At 36.0% G+C, this 17,532-nt stretch overlaps 1 protein-coding gene across 2 annotated transcripts in view; it reads left to right on the forward strand.

Moving 5' to 3' along the window:
* The window catches only part of SPTBN1 (spectrin beta, non-erythrocytic 1), a 202,793-nt gene that overhangs the window by 18,433 nt on the left and 166,828 nt on the right, over positions 1-17,532 (forward strand). Inside the window, exon 1 of one of the 2 annotated variants that reach the window (XM_081943074.1) lies at positions 437-554. The exons of the other annotated variant lie outside the window; for it this stretch is intronic. The gene's annotated coding sequence lies outside the window, so the exon portion shown is untranslated. Of the gene's footprint in view, positions 1-436; positions 555-17,532 lie in introns of those variants that run through there. 2 annotated transcript variants of the gene reach the window in all.

Raw genomic sequence — 17,532 nt, forward strand, 5'->3', positions numbered from 1 at the left:
TACTTTTATATATGATAGGTTTCTTTACTGTTCTTATTTTTTTGCAGTTCATCTTTAAAATAGTAATTAATGTTTCATTTGCCCAGCTTAATCCATAGTCATGAAATTACTTGTTGGTCTCCTACCCAGCTCTGACACTGTCTAGCTTTTTTTAGCACAGGCAAGATGCTGCATACAGAAGCTAAAGTCAAAAACTTTGAAAGGCATTCATTGCATGATTTGAAAGATATATTTGAGTCTTGAGACCATAATGACTGGAATGTTGGGGTGGGTAGGTCTACACACAGACATGCACAAGGACTCACAATAAGAAATTAGACTGTCTTGAAACTGAATATGCATTTTTGGAATTGCAGAAGATGAATCATCCTACTTTCACCCACCATTCTTTGGTTTTAGAAACCCACTCCCTAGATTTATCAAAGATGTTTCTCCCACACTTTTCCTGTTCCTTCAGCTGTTCTTTTGTAACTACTACAGGCAACTTTTGTCTGGATGTTGCCATAGAGGTTCCTTATATTCCTTGGCCAACCTACGAGGCAAGTCGCTTGAAGGTACGTTACCTTGTCAGACCAAATATAAATGAAAGGGAATTGCACTTTCATCAACACATATAAGTAAATGCAGATAGAGTAGTCTCAGTTTCCTTGCTTGTCACCTAATGGGCAATTTGGAGGAGGAACCTTGTTTTTCTTTTCTTCCATGTTATTCAGGTTTTCAAGGTCATACAACTGTTACGCATTTAAAACTTTCAGAAGAGAGAGAAAGTCAGTCCCAGGGTCAGAGATGGAATTTGGGGGAGAAAGTAATTTTACACAAATATACCAAGGAATGCCTTGTTTTCAACACTGTAATAAAGTTTGGGAGCTTTGGAATTTTAATTTGAATAACTGAATTGCATAATTACTAATTTAATTAAAACATATAAAACAAAACTGCAGATATTATTTCCATTACATAGTGATGACAAGGTGCTAAAATGTACTGTTTTACCTTTGCTACAAGCCCATCAGATCTCAAAACTTGCATAATTAATAGTATTAAGAAGCTGTCATTAGGGATTTTATTAATTTAGATTTAAAAAATCATCAGCTTCAGTACTGACCGCAGATAGCATACAATTAAAAATGACTCTTACTTATTTTAATAGTAAAAAAGTTAGAAATATTTTAAATTATAATTTTCTTCTCTAGTGGTTTAAATAAACCATGAAATTATTATTTAAGATTATAATTTAAACTACAATAAAATAATGCTTACCGTGAAAAGAGTAAAAAATGTGTTGTAAACAAGGATGAGGAAATGCATACATAATATATTAGTAGCATCTTGCAAAGCCAATACAAATAATAAATTACATTGATAAAATGTATTTCAATATATATATATATTCAATATATTATGCATACATAATGTATTATTAGCAACTTGCAAATCCTTTAAAAATAATAAATTACATTGACAAAGTTTACTGAGAACTACAGAATATAATAAAAATTAGAATTTGTTATGAAGTTAGTAATACGTATGCAAATCCTTTAAAAATAATAAATTACATTGACAAAATTTACTGAGAACTACAGAATATAATAAAAATTAGAATTTGTTATGAAGTTAGTAATACGTATTTAGCTATATTGACCAAAAAACCAAAAAACAGAGTTCACAGACTGACTTTGGCCATAATAGTGCCAATCTTTAAGAAGGTCCAACTGAACTTTTTGAACAGTTTATTCAGTATTATGCACAAACTGTACGTGAAACATTTATAATGTAAAGTGCATTGGATTGAATGGAGATTTTAAAAAATCTTGTTCTTGTAAGTGGAACTGGTGTTGGGTCACCCTCTTGAAAAATACATAGCAACACCCAAGATAGCAATAGCAGGTAACAACAGCACTTAGAATTATATAGTGCTTCCCAGCACTTAGAATTATATAGCGCTTCCTCTCTAAGCGGTTTACAGAGTCAGCATATTGCCCCAACAGTTCGAATCCTCATTTTACTGACCTTGGAAGAATGGAAGGCTGAGTCAACCTTGAACTGTTGGCAGTTGGCCAGATTAGCCTGCAATACTGCATTCTAGCCACTGCCACGCTACCCTACATGTCACATTTATTAATTTCAAACAGGCCTTCAATAATTCCAGAAATAAAGCATGGGAAGAACTTAAAAATATATTAGTTGACTAATAGTTGCTTATCCTGATCTATAAAATGCATAAAAGTATCAAGCTGACAAGTTTCTGAGTATATCCCCACCAGGAGAGAGGTCAAACAAGCTTTCCCCCTTATTCACTTTTATATTAATTTCACCACCATTTTCTGATACTTCCATGAGACATCTTAGGTAGACAGGAAGCAGCCGTAGTCTGTGGATTTTATCATGTCCCCAAGAACTAAAAGAAGACCTTTTTATTCTCTGCCCCACTTCTGTTTGTATCATTAGGTAGCACTGAACTACAACTAAACAGACTATAATGTTCTGAAAAAGCATAAACTAGACTATAATTGGACAATAATTTGATAAGATGGCCTATTTTAACTTCCTTGAGATGACTTGTTCTTCAATTAAAAGGAAGAGAGCTTACAGAATAACAGCACTGGAAAGAACCTTGGAGGTCTTCCAGTCCAACCCCCTGCCCAAGCAGAAAACCCTATAACATTTCAGAACAATGGTTGTCCAATATTTTCTTTAAAATCTCCAGTGTTGGAGCACCCACAATTTCTGGATGCAAGTCATTCTACTGATTGATCCAGAGGTGGGTTGCTGCCAGTTTGACCCGGTTCAGACAAACTGGTAGTGGAATTCAGGCCTGAGTCGCTGAATCGGCAGTGACCCAAGCCTGACATGCCCCTGAACTGGTTCCCTCGCCGCCATTGGTGTCGCTGCCATGTTGGATTTTAGTGACTGTGTATGTGCAGTTCACTGTAAATTGTTCTGCGTATGCAAGCAGAACAATTTCCATTGAACAGCACGGGTTTGGGAACCAGTAGTAATACCGACAGCAACCCACCCCTGAATTAATTGTTCCCTCTCCTTATTTCTAGGTTGGTACTATCGTTGATTAGTTCCCATCTGTTTCCTCTTCTTCTGCCTTCAGGTGCCTTGGAAAATAGGTTGACTTCCTCTTCTTTCTGTTAGTTACTTAGATATTGGAACTCTTGCTTCTTATATAAGGGCCTTCTAAAAGGCTCAAACTGCAGTAATTGTTTCATTTTTCTCTAAAAAGAGCACAATACTTTCTTGCTGCCATTTTATGGCCAAATCCCTAACCCATCTCTTTATGGAGTGGAATTGGGGTTAGAAAGTCAGACATCCCTGTTTGGATATTTATCCAGAATAAGTCTTTCACATGGCAAAACCTTTATCCAATGCATTCCTTTGAGACAAGTCTACCTACAGTTGCTACCAGATCTTGAGTAAGGATAGAGCAGAAAATGGCATGATATGAGTTCTTGGGAATTGGATGTAACCACATCAAGATATTCTGAAATGGAGAATAATTGAAATGGGGAGATAGAAAGATCAAAGCAGAATTTCTGCAAAGGTAGTTGCTAGCAACTTAGTGCTCACCTGCAAACCACACATTGTTTTAAACAACTTGTTCTCCCAAAATATTGGAGACATTTGGTTGCCCACTTTGCTATCTTCCCATCAGCAATTGCTGAGTGCAGGTAGAAGGGAAAGTACGTTAAACTTGCTAGGATGGAGAATGAGACAATGCTTGCCCATGTTCTTCTGGATGTCACCTGTACACAGATGCTTGCCACACTTGCTAGCTCACTTGATCAGTGGTGGGATTCAAATTGTTTTACTACTGTTCTGTGGGCGTGGCATGGCATTGTGGGCATGGCAGAGGAAAGATACTGTAAAATCTCCATTCCCTCCCCACTCCAGTGGAAGGATACTGTAAAATCTCCATTCCCTCCCCACTCCAGTGGAAGGATACTGTAAAATCCTCATTTCCTCCCAATCAGCTGGAACTCAAGTGGCAGAGAATAGATGGGGGCGGGGCCAGTCAGAGGTGGTATTTACCAGTTCTCCGAACTACTCAAAATTTCCGCTATCGGTTCTCCAGAAATGATCAGAACCTGCTGAATATCACCTCTGCCCTTGATGCAAAACATTCTGAATGTTCCTCATGGTATGTATGTAAATATCCAACATTTACACGACAAGGAACAAGATTCTGGCTAAAAACATGCTAAACACTGAGATCCCACAGGATCATCCAACTTAGATAAAGATATTTTAGGATTTTTATTATATTAGTGAATTTATGGAAGTTGCTTAATAGTGTTGATTTATAATCCTAATGAAGAATATGATAAAACCAATAACCTTAAACATTTAAGTGGGGTAAATGCTAACATTTCTATAGTAGATTACAAGAATAGTATAATAAAATAGTATTTTAGTGCTTTATTCCTGTATTAATATAGGAATCTTATAGTGTGAGTTATTCTGTGAGTCTATATAATATGATCTGGATTCTGCTATGGCCTTGCTAATCCCAAATATTACAACATTGATCTTTCTTTGTTTTACTAGCTTATAAAAAATAGGCCTGCTATTCCCATACTTACTGCAGGGCGTAATCAGAATAGTCATCAATCAAAAATTCTAAAGTAGTAGATGATCTCCAAGGAATTATTCAATCCTGATGCTCAATTATTCTAGTGTAATATGAAAATAAAAAATAATTTCCTTTGGTATATACTTGATTTTTGGTGACTTTATCAATATGTCCATGCATTTTTCTTGACAGCAGTATTGCCGTGTGTGTGTGTGTGTGTGTGTGTGTGTGTGTGTGTGATTACACCTTCTATATCAGTTATTAATCCCTACGAGCAGAGGTGTCACTCGTGTTGTCACGGTGGCGTCACTTGACACATCAGGACTTTCCCCCCTTCGTTAAACCGGGCAGGATGGGGCTAGCATGTGACGCATCTGGCCCACAGGCCGTGAGTTTGACACCCCTGTCTAAGAGTATTGTTTTACAGAAGGCATGCATTCTCTAATTTTTAAATGATTGTCCTCTCTTGCTTATATTCTGCTTGTATTCTCCAAGTGATTCTTTTGGTAGATTTTGGACATCCAGTTAAAAATAAGCTAGGTTGAGCCCATAAAAGTAAATTCCAATCACTTTTGCCTTGGAATATTATATTTCTATACCATTAGGGCATTTTAATGATCATGTTGTTCCATTGTCCTTTGTTATTAGCCACTTTGATTTATATAATGATATAGGATAAATGAATCGGATTTTAAGACTTTTTTAAACAGAAGTAAAAGAAATTGCAATGTAACATATGCTTCCTGTTTTGATAGGAAATATTACATACTATACTCCAGTACGGACACCACATTGACTGCTTCCTACTTGGATGATGTCATGCTGCACAAGCAGAAATAGAGCACCTGTGGTATGGTACAAATATACACAAAAAGGGTGCTTGAAAGGTCTCATTAAATCTATAGGCTCAGACACAACTTGTTTTATATCAATAACAATGTGTTATTGTAACTATTTCACTTCAATTGGAATGGATAACTGTATAAGATCAAAAGATGAAGAGTGAATATAATTTAAAAGCTTGGAAGTTCAATTTTCCTAACAAATATACTACTACCATATAAACTTTGGACTTTTACAAATATATAAAAATTGGAATAGAATAGAATAAAAAAAATAGAATAGTATAACAGAGTTGGAGGGACTTGGAAGTCTTCTAGTCCAACCCCCTGTTTAGGCAGGAAGCCCTACACCACTTCAGATAAATGGTTATCAATATCTTCTTTAAAACTTCCAGTGTTTGAGCATTCACAACTTCTGGAGGCAAGTTGTTCCACTGATTAATTGTGGAATTAATTGAAATTTCTCCTTAGTTCTCAGTTGCTTCTCTCTCTTGATTAGTTTCCATCCATTGCTTCTTGACTTACCCTCAAGTGCTTTGGAGAATAGCTTGACCCCTCTTCTTTGTGGCAACCCCTGAGATATTGGAACATTGCAATCATGTCTCCCCCTCCTTCTTTTCATTAAAGTAGACATGCCCAGTTCAGGGGTGGGTTCTGACAGTCACTACTGCAGGTTTGCTTGTGGGCGCGCTGCTCGCGCGCTTGATGTGCAGAGCAATAAAAATTGCTCTGCACATGCGCAGAAACAAAAAACAAGATGGCGGTGCATATGGCACCACCGGGAAAGCCAGTTTGGGGATGTGGTAGGCCTGGGTCACTGTCAGTTTCAGCGACCCAGGATGCCAAACTACTACCGGTTCAGCCAAACCGGTAGGAACCCACCACTGACTCAGTTCCTTCAACCAGTCTTCATATGTTTTAGTCTCCAGTCCCCTAATCATCTTTGTTACTCTTTTCTGCACTCTTTCTAGAGTCTTCTCATCTTTTAAAATTGCTATTGTTGATTTTCATTTTTTCTTAAATTTACTAGAAGCTAATATTGGAATTGTTATTACAGCTGAACTTCATAAGAGCAAGTATCCCTAACCCCGGGCTTTTTAAAAGAACATTTCTTACAGACTGCTTATGTCAAATGTTTAATATAATAATATTTCTTATGAGGATTTTCACACTTCTCTTCAGGGGTGAGGTGATATCTTTGCTCACCAACACTTAGATTCTCAAACCTATTCATTCTGAAATGTGCACCAGCTAAAAAATGTGAGATGTTTGAGAGTCAAGTTATGAGTGATGACAGCAGTCAGTTTTTTTATCCATGCTTCCCCCAATTCCTGTGGATAATGAATAAGGTCCATATTGAGTTATTTTTTGGTTTTTGCTTTGAACAACTTAATGCCTTTCCCTTTAGGCAGTTTAAATATCATCCTAGAGTTTCTTGGAGATAAATCCCTAAAAATTATTTGTGGGACAGCCTGTGCCTGATTACATCTGCCTGTCCCATCAGATCTGGCAGAAGAGGCATGCTATAGGTCCCATCTGTTAGGGAACTAGGTGGACCCCAGGAGACTGAACTTCTCTGTTGTGGCCTATGGAACATTCTATTTCCCCCACCATCACTTCCCAAAAGTGAGATCATCTTCATTCTACTTATTTTCTGGAAGTCCCTCAAGAACTGTCTGTATCTTCTGGCCTGGGAGTCTCAGGGAACTACTGAAATCTTGAAGTGTCTCCCTTGCTGATCCAATTTCTTATGTGTTTTGTGCTTTTTAATTTTTTTTTAGTTTGACTGCTTTTGACGTATGTGTGTGTGTGTATGCTGCCCAGAGTCACTTTTTGTAAGATGTGTGACTTTATACATTTGATGTATAAATGAACAAAATAAAGTAGAAAAGGACAAGTCACATTGCCGCTTTACAAGCTTAGTTCCCCTTATCTAACCTATTGGACATAATAGACAATTGCAGTGTTGCTTGGCAGTTCTTTGTAAAGGAATTATTATGCATATTTATGTTACTAAGTAATTTCCTTCAACTTTTGGATTTCCTTCACTTTCCGTAATCCCCACCCTGATCCAGTGAGGTTAGCCAGCCTGTAGTTGAAGTGTTTTCTTGTTCTACGATGATGTTGTATGATAATATGTAGCACACCCTTGCCTCAGTGTATGCTATTATGCCATGTAGGACTTACAGTTCTTGACTGGAGATAGTGGAGGTTATAGGCGAACACATACATAGGAAATAAGATTGAAAAGGGCCAGCATAGTCTGTTGGAGAAATCCTGTTGAAGCATACGGGGCAAATTGATGCTACCTGTGTAATTTAATTACCGTAGAGTCTCCCCATTCTTAAAAAGGACTTTTAGAATTGGGTTGTTTGCATCTTAAAAGGAGGAGGACTGATCTTAAATCTTATCCCCCCACCAACATTTTTTTCTCTGAAACTCAACTCACTGCTTTGGATTTAGATTTACCTCCCTTGCCTAGTTTAAGACTTGAAGGGGGAAAACTGTCTGGAGAGGAAAGGGTGAAATAGGCATTTTTTCTCTCTTCCTTCCCCTCTGCATTTTGCACTGCAGATGGTCCTTTCCTGAGGACATTTTGCAAAGGGGAAGAATCCAGATAGAGTTTATTGTTCACAGTTGTGGTATTTCCTGGTAGGTTGCCTGACTGATCAACAGGTTCATTTTCAGTAAAGCCCTGACTTAGACTAAAGTAAACCTGACCAGTGGAATGGGAACAGGAATTCATTCCCATTATTTTAGGACTAGATCTCACCTAGCAACCTGTTGTTCTTTTGCAATCATCTTTCCACTTTTTAGGCCGGTCTATTTAATGCGACACAATGAATTGGTTACAATAAATGTCATGCTGCAACAGTGCACTGTCTTAGTTCAGACTGCAGGTGGCCTGCAAGAAGAAAAGTAGCCCTTGAAAGAGTTTGTGTACCATGCTTCTGGATTACTGCATTTTTTTAAGCATGGAAAAACACTATATAATGGATGCCCCTTCCTATCCCTGAAAAATGCCTCAGTTGTACTATAGTACAGAGATGTTGGCAGGACTATATTTCCAAAAGAGGGTCATTTGTGCAAAGCAGAGTTTTTCTTTTCTTTTTCTTTTTTTTCCAGAAAATTTTATTGGATTTTTAAAAACATTTACTAGGAAAAGGGTATGTGGAATAATATACAAATTTTGGCAGTTGCAAGTATGGCAGACGCCCCCTCCCTCCAAACTCATAGTATACATCTAGGTATAAAACATTAATACATAATCATGTAAAATCAGCATGTAGAAATAAAAGTTTTCAATCTACTTATATATTATAACATATTTTCTAAATATAATTTCACTATTACTTTCGGTATGTTTATAACAATGTGGTTTTCTTATTCATTTTTGTGATCTGAGCTTTCTTGGTATTGCCCCTTCCCCCCCCCCCCCCGCTGGCAGAGCTCCGGCCCCTCCCGTGTCCTGTATAACCGTTGTAGAGTCTTCTATTTTTTCTAGGTTTGCTTTATTTTTTTCCATAAAGGCCTGAGTCTCTATGGGTGTATTAATTCTAATTCTTGTCTCCTCCCAGAATATCAACATCCCTTCAGGCATCAACCATCTAAACCACACCCCTTTCTGGTATAATTTATTCGCCAATTGCGAATAGCTTTTCCTTTTCTCCCTAATTTTTTTTGGGATCTGCTTCAAGATGGTTATCTCCCTATCGTGGTATGTCAATGTTTGCCCCCTTTGTACACCCAGAATTGCGTCTCTTGTGCTTTTCCTAAGGAATTTAATATGAACCTCCCTGGGTACATTGTGTGTCCTGGCATATGCTGAATTCACTCTATAGGCCAAGTCTATCTCCCACTCCATCTGTTGTTTGTCTTTGTGTATGTATTCAGCTAAGATGTTGATCATAATGTCCCTTATATTTTCCCCATCTGTTTCTATAACATTTTGAAATCTAAGATAAAAGGACATTCTCTCAAACTCTGTTTTCATTTGTTGAATATCAAATTTATAAGAACTCACAGAGACTGGACCTTGTGGAGGGTGGGGTGGCGGAGGCGAGGGGGGTGTGTGGAAGTTCTACAGAAGAGTAGCAAAGCAGAGTTTTTCTGATGTACAACAGAGATTTGATTTTCACAACTCTCTTTATTACTCCAGTCCAAGGCTTTTCTGATGCAGAACAGAATTTCATTTTCAAAATATTATTGTGGCACGGTGCCCAGACAGAAATCCAAGCAAAACATAGTGGAACTACATTCAACTCCTTGTAATCTGGAGAGTGCACGGAATTTATAAAGATATCTGGAAAAGGAAACATGTATGTTTTTTTGCAGTTTCTCTATAACGTCTGTGTGTACTTAGCACACATGGTTTTGTCTTTGAGACAAGCATTTGCTTCTGTCAGAGTTAGCCAGATACTTTTGGAAAGTCTGTAATCCTTTAACATCTGGGCTGTAGAAGTTTTGACCACTAGATTAAAAAAAAATATTGCTTATGAAATGTAACAAAAGCTAAAGAGGGAGGAAAGAAAAAACACATTCACACACACAAAAGCACATAGACATATATAAATTCAATTTTAAAGCAGCAGATTAAACTTTGAACACATGCATGACACTTGATTGCAAAGAATTCTATCTTTTTGCTACCATCAGGAGGTCATCTGGATTTTTGCTGTTATGATCTCTTAATCTATTTGATTTATTCTGTTTTATTTGTTTGTGTTCTAGAAGAGAAGCCATTTTTCTCCAGATAAAATTAAAATTTGGTGACAGTACTTTCAAATGGAGTAAAAAGCAACTATTTAGCCGGATTGTAATTCATTTTTGAGTGGAGTCGAAGATCAAGCTGGTCTGTCTACCCATCTAACACTAATAAAGACTATTATTATCCATTACTGAGCAATATACAACGAGCTTCCAATTTAAACCATCTGCCTATGCTCAGTTTTTCTTTTCAGAATACCAATTAACTGCAACATAAATATTATTTCTACTGCTGTCTTATTTTAATTGTAATTTCATCCATTCTTCTTTTACTATAGCATTGCTTGCTAACATAACATTTTTGCTCAAATTAAGTCAATAACATATTTGACATTTAACAGGTTACTCATATTTTGGGTTGTTTATCATCACTGATGATAACAATGGTTAACTGTGGATCAGCACTGCATGAACAATTTATTCCCAAGAAGAACCTAGGATTATATTGCATGATATGAAGAAAAAGGTCCTAGAAAAGAATGAGAAAAAAAATCCCTCACTCCTACATTTGTTTGTTTCTTAGAAAAGTAAAACAAAAGATAGATTTGGAAACATTTTTAAAAGATACATAAGAAATTTGTATGTATTGTAAAAATACATAAGAAATTTATTTACATCAAGAAATTCACATATCGAAAATTATTTGTGAAAGGGCTGATCAACAATCAGTTTTCACAAGTTCATAAAGATGAACATATTTAAAAAGAATCAGAAGAAATGGAAATGGTTGATACAAAGAAGCCCCCCAAAAGTAGGAAAAATGAAGAGAAACATCAGTGCTTAAACCTCAGCAGCTTCAAGTTCATTTGCAATAACAGCAACAAAAGTAACATAGTTTAATTATTATCTCAGTAAATTACATATTTCAAGTTGATATAACCAACATTATTTTAGGAGTAAAAGAAGTTATATGTAATATACATTATAAAATAACAAATTGACCTTATATCAACAAAGGATGCTAAGAAAAAGTACGCTCCCTCCTCTTAATCTATATTTTTCTAGGAAACAAAGGACAAATGCTTTTCCCCATTTACTCCAAGAGATTTGGGGATGTTACATCTGTAACATGATCCTTAAGGGGGGTGCTCCCATTTGTTTAGCAATGGGTTCAGTGGATGGGTTCATGCATGGTGATAAATCATTTGATTGTTTTTAGTTTAGCATGAAATGTGTCCTAGCAACTGTGGCATGATGTTATATGCAAAGTGGATTCCATGGCTTATTCAACCAAGGTTTAAATCCTACCTTAATATGACATACGTCGGCACTCACTGCTAGAGGACTCAGTTCTTTCTCTTGAGATGGTCTGGTGCCAACACTTGACCTAGACTTGTACTTCTTCCAACTGGCCAGCAATTTTTTTCAGCATTGCTTCGTGCAGCTGCTTCTACTTTAAGTCTTAAATAAAACATGGTTTACAAATGGAGGGGCCTGTGGCATTCATTGTGAGGACTTCAGCAGTTTTATTTGCAAAGCCTGGCCTTATACTTTACATTCTACTGTATATGAAATATAATGTTATATTTGAAATGTTCAAAGATTTTTTTTGAAAGACAGTAACGAGTTACTGCTCTGCTAAAAAGCTGGAATATTTAGGCTTTCAAGCCATGAAATCCAGTGCAGAAAGAAAGCAATGCAGTTATACAAATATTTTGTGACAAATAGTTTCAGAAAATGACTATAAGGAAGAGAAAATCCAGACTTTAGCGTAGCCTCCCAAATTTAATGCTTTCCAGACATGTGACATCAATTCCGTAATTGGAAAAGAGCCAGCTGCTGTGACAACCATAAGTTTCTCCCAAGTAACCACTGGTTGTGGTTTTCATTTAGAAACAATATCTGATCTGAAGTTAATATCTCATGTCATGACCAGACCAGTGTCACTGCATTGAAACTCACATCCATCACTAAACATTGGTATCCATCTGTTGGTATCTACTAGCTAGTGATGTCTATCTGTTGGACAAATTGACCAGGTATGCCCTTTCTGGTGTGCTATTTTGTAGAAGTTACCAATGGATTTCTGTGCCCAGTTCAAGGTCCTATTACTAATATAACCCTTTATGGCTTGGTTTGTTGTTACCTATGGGACCATTTGCTTTGAGTAGAATCACTCATGATGACTGTATAGCTATTGTGGGTTTTTTTTAAAAAAGTGCAAGTAGTCACACTTTGTAACTCAAATTGTGCTTTCTCTGGATCATCAGAGTATCTTTGAACCCTTACTTTCTAGTTCCTCTCCCCCTTCTTTATCTTTCTTTAATTTAGATTTTGCTTCTATTTCTCTCTATTCTATTTTTTCCTGTGCCTTTCCATCTGATTTATTTTACCTCTTTCTAAGAATGATGATGAGAGAAAGGTGTGTATAAACCTTTTGTTCTTTTAAGCAAAATGTTTCAGAGGTAGTAGTCAGTAGCGGTTGATTGGAAAAAACTGATGCCATCGAATGGAAAAAAAAAACTGAAGCTCTGTATTCATTCCCCCACGTTTGTTAATTCTCCATTCTTCTTTTAATAGCTCTCTATGCTTCAAAAAGATTGGGCAAGATCATATCTTCTTTGGGAATTCAAAGAGTATATAAATAGATATGGCCAATTCTTTCCAACCATCTCTCTCTCCATTAGTCCAATTGTAACCCAGTCACATTTACTACTGTTAAAGTAGTAAATGACAGATATAAATGTTTGGCATGACGCATTAAGGAACTATTTATGTGAGTGCTTGAGACCTATTCAATATTCTATCCCATCAGTTAAAAAATACTGAAGTGTCCTTATTCATTGGCAATAGAACCCAACATTACATTCAAACAGAAAAATCTAAAAAATGTGTCAATTAAGGTTGAAAAGGCCTTTATTCTTATTGATTGTAATTGGAAATTAATAACCCTTGCCTTCAAGTCATCTGAAACTGAAGAACATAAATATTGCTCAATGTAGTCAAATATTGCTATTAATCAACCACCCACACTCTGTTGTGTCACTTGATACATAGCATTCTCTCTACTGGCTTCTTTATTTAAAAAAAAACAAGGATGAAAAATAGACAAACAAAGAGAGAGAGAGAAGTCAAGAAGGAAGCTAAATAAAAAGAATGACTTTTGACTTTCTTTGGTACTGATATAGATTTAAAAAATACATCAAACTGTTATTCTAAAATTAACTAAAGCTCACATTATTTCTATAATCCCATGTAATTCTTATCAAATCCCAAAAGCATAATTTCATTTATTTTATTTCTCACAAAAAGTCTAAGATGGTTTCCAGGTAGAAATAAAATAGGTCAAAGTCTCCAATTATCATTTTAGCTCTCATACCTCTCAGCCCTATCTGTCTGCCTCCCTTTTTCCTCATGCATGTTTTCTTACTTTTATTGTAACTGTGATCCTCTTCCCAATTAGTTTCTTGTTCTTAAATGAAAAACATCTCCAATCCATTTAAATTTCCTCTTCACAAATTAGATCACTTCTGTGCAAAACCCTCAGGATTTCTCTGCCCTGAAGCTATTCCAAATTTTCTACTTCACTTTTCACTTCAACTCTCTTAACACAAATAAATGTGGCATGTCATTAACTTTTGTATTATTTTTATATTTAGTATACCTCTGGATGATTTAAAGAAATAATGCTGTAATTCATGGAGTTGATTTGCCTTGTGTCTTCTTACACAAGAACTCCATGCCAGTGAAACATCTGTGTACAAACTATATTTCATTTCTAGAATATTGTTTATTTCCTACCATTCCATTATTTTCTTGGCAAGGTTTTTTGGGTGGATCAAGCTGGATGATTTTAAAGGTCTTGATTTCTTTCCCCATTTCCTTGTCAGAAAATTGTCTAACTCATACATTTCTTTTGAAGCAAGTACACATCTGTTGAAGTCAACGTTTTGTTTAACTGAGCTGCTTTCTTACAGCACCTTTGCAACAATAAGCCTAGTGCTGGGTGAAACTGGGCAATGGACAGTGGGGAAAAAATCTTGTCAGCATAATTGAAACAATAGATTGAAAAGAGCTGTAGAAATCCAGATATTTCCGGAAGCTTCTTTTCTGTTGTTCTTTCCGTAGCTTGTAAATCCTTATATCTGTGCCTGGGATTTCTATCAATTGTATAACTCTTTAGAAACCCACATTGAAGTAATATGTTATCTTTAGCTCCAAACAGCTTCTTTTAGATGTATGCATGCTTTCCTGGACATTGGAGAAACTTTGCAGGACATTTTTTTTTAAAGGCAGACGTAACAATTTTGGAAACTCTAAATCTTTCATTTCCAAACTATGGAAACAAACCAATCATCATAGAAATTAACATACAATATTTATGATATAAAATAAAAATAACTATTTATGCATGTGGTCTGCTTAAATCGTAGCCAACTTTAAGTGATGAAATTTCATTTTAATGTAAATAGTCCACAACTTGATGTAACAAGAAAACTCTCTTCCAGTAAAACAACTCTCACCAGTAGAGGGCTCTTGGGAAGGTTTGGGGAAGAGAGTTTATTTCATCCTGTCTCAGGATATTTGTCGATAGTGGGGTTAATCACCACAAAAGGCAACAGTACACGATGTATTGACTGTAATGGTTTATTGAACAGAAATTTGAATGCAGTAGTCCTTTTAATTTCTCAGTTCTAGCACAATTAATGAGAAGTGCAGATCACTGATCAACACAATTTTCCCATTTAATGTAAGCAGAGAAGCTCTCTAAATTATTAACTAGTTAATTAACAGAAATTGTTTTGTAGCTAGTAGATTTCAGAAAGATTTCCCAGTATGAAGAAAGCCGCAACAAGAAGCAACAGGCAAAAAACAGCATATAAATCAGGAAATTATTGACTGAAAAAGCCCTCACAAACTACTCGCACACCCTTATGTGTTTCACATGCTTCTCCCACATTACCCTCTAAGGTCCTCTTCATTTCCTATTTCATAAACTGAAGTTGGTTTTCTTCAGTCATGTCATAGAATATTGTTTCAATCTTAGAAGTCAATTTGGAAGAGACTAGCTGTTCTTGAGAAGTTAATGATCATAGAAGTTCATGTCCTGACTGTTTTATCCATCAGTCATACTTTGATCTTCTCCTGGCCCTTGGCAGTTCATTGTTTTAATTCACTGTAGCATGCTGTTGCATGCACCTGTGTGTTCAGGTGGACTGCATATACTTCTTTAGTCTTGAGTATTCATCATACCGTTCATTAAGTTCAGTATTCATAATGATCACAAGAAAAGATCATTTGCTGGCCAAGTCTGCAAAGTGGTTATATTCCATTCAAATATAGATTCTCTTTGGCTCAGCTAGGGCAGGGCTTCCATAGGTTCAAAGTATCCCTCTAACAGGGACCATCTGCATTTGCTCCTCAGGATTGGCCCCTGAAACAGGCAATCATTTTCCTTATGTCCACAGGGGTTTAGGTGATTCTGCAGCTGAGTAGGGGCAAATCCAGACATGTGTATCTTATAGTCTAAAATAAGCACAATCCTATTTTTTTTCAATAGAATAATCTAATTCTGAACTAGAGTAATGCCGTTAAATTGGATGGGTATGATCAGAGCTGTGACATTTAGTTGATCAGTTAGCTTCATTTTGAAAAATCACAATAGATTAAAAAGATGCCCCTTATTAAACTAGCCCAACAATTTAATGTATCTAAAAGCTTCCATCAAGACCTTTGGAGATGAGACAGGCTCTGCTACGTGACAGAGGCTGAGGAACATTTCTTCAGAGATGACAGTTACTAATATTACTGTGAATTAATTAGCATAAGGTTCTTCCAGATGAGGCAGTATTATAAAGATTTGTCTTGCTTAGCCACAGTTCCAGAACTTTAATGGGATGCAGACACCATCTCCTTTTATTATTCTCTTGTCTTTTCTCACCATGTCTTCCACATTTTTCTTTTCAGAAAAAATATATTAAGGAAAGAAAAATACAGTTTTCATTGCTAGTGCAGGTGGTTCTCAACTGGAAGCAATCATAGCCTGCAATATTGTACTTTAGAGTTCACTTACCTGGGGGTCTGCCAGATGTGTGAATTTCAACTTCCAGAATTCTTCACCCAGCTTGTCCATTGCTGAGAATTCTGGAAGTTGAAGTTCACATGTCTCGAGCCTTGGGAAAGATGAACAATTATATAGAAATTACCAGAATTAAAACCTTTCAAATGTTTTTTTCAAACATTTTTTTTATTCAGTGATGGATAATCACATATCCAAATGGAATATCCACTTTATTAGGTGGTGCAGACATAAACCCTTCAGCATTTGTGAAGTTCCAGCCTTCAGTACTGTTTTCTTACTTCTGAAAGACAGGTTTTGCCTTCATACACATGGTTTGTTTTGACAGGCAGGAGGCCTTAGTTCTGTGAAGTCCCATTTATGTTAAAGTAATACAGTTCTGAAGGACAACAAAAGGAATAGCTCATTTTAAAAACAAGACATAGGGAAGGGGGGGCTATGGCTCCACCTGGGGACAGGGAGGAGGGAGCAATATCGAAAAGGCTCAGGTCACAAAAATAAATGTATCTGAAATATTATTGTAATTGTTGATATACTAGAAAGTGACAAAGAAAGAGATGATTGAACACACGGTTGATACAAAGTAAGAATTCTGTTTATGCTTATCTTTTATATGTTATTTTTAAAATTGTAAAAGTGTGAGATTTGGAGGGATTTCTACTACTAACATGGGAGCTACCAAAATTTTCTATGTACCCTTTTATCTTTTCCCCATAAATGTTTTAAAAACAATAAAAAAATTACAAAAAAAAATAATGTTATTTTTTTAAATTCCCTTGCTAAATTATTGTTGCCAAAGCAACAAACATTAGTTTAGTACAATGAATCAAGAATTGCACTTACATTTGGGAGAGTCATATGCAATTTATTTGTCATTAGACAAGAGGCTGTCTAACAAATGTGGCAAACTAGCTTTAGTCAGACTGTTCTGTGTTTGTGTGTGACTGAATGCAGCTGTTCTGAAAGAAGCAGAGCAAAATAGAAGGGGAATTAGCATTATCATGCCAAGGGTACTTCATAATGTACAATATAAACATGGGTATAAAAGTTGGACAGTCATCTTAATATCAAGTTATAATAATAATAATAATAAATTTGAATTTATTAGCCGCTCCCTTTCCAGATAGGACTCGGGGCGGCGTACAATAGAACATATAAAACATAAAACATATATACAAACACATAAACATACATATATACAAGGACATATATGCACGGAGGAGGTAACAAGTTACATCACATTAGACAGTTAAAAATCACCGTTAAAATACCCCAATTATAATAACACAATTTAAAATTTAAAATTTAAAAAATTTAAAAGGACT

This window comes from Natrix helvetica (assembly GCF_964273705.1).
Source record: "Natrix helvetica genome assembly, chromosome: 2".
NCBI lineage: Eukaryota > Metazoa > Chordata > Lepidosauria > Squamata > Natricidae > Natrix > Natrix helvetica.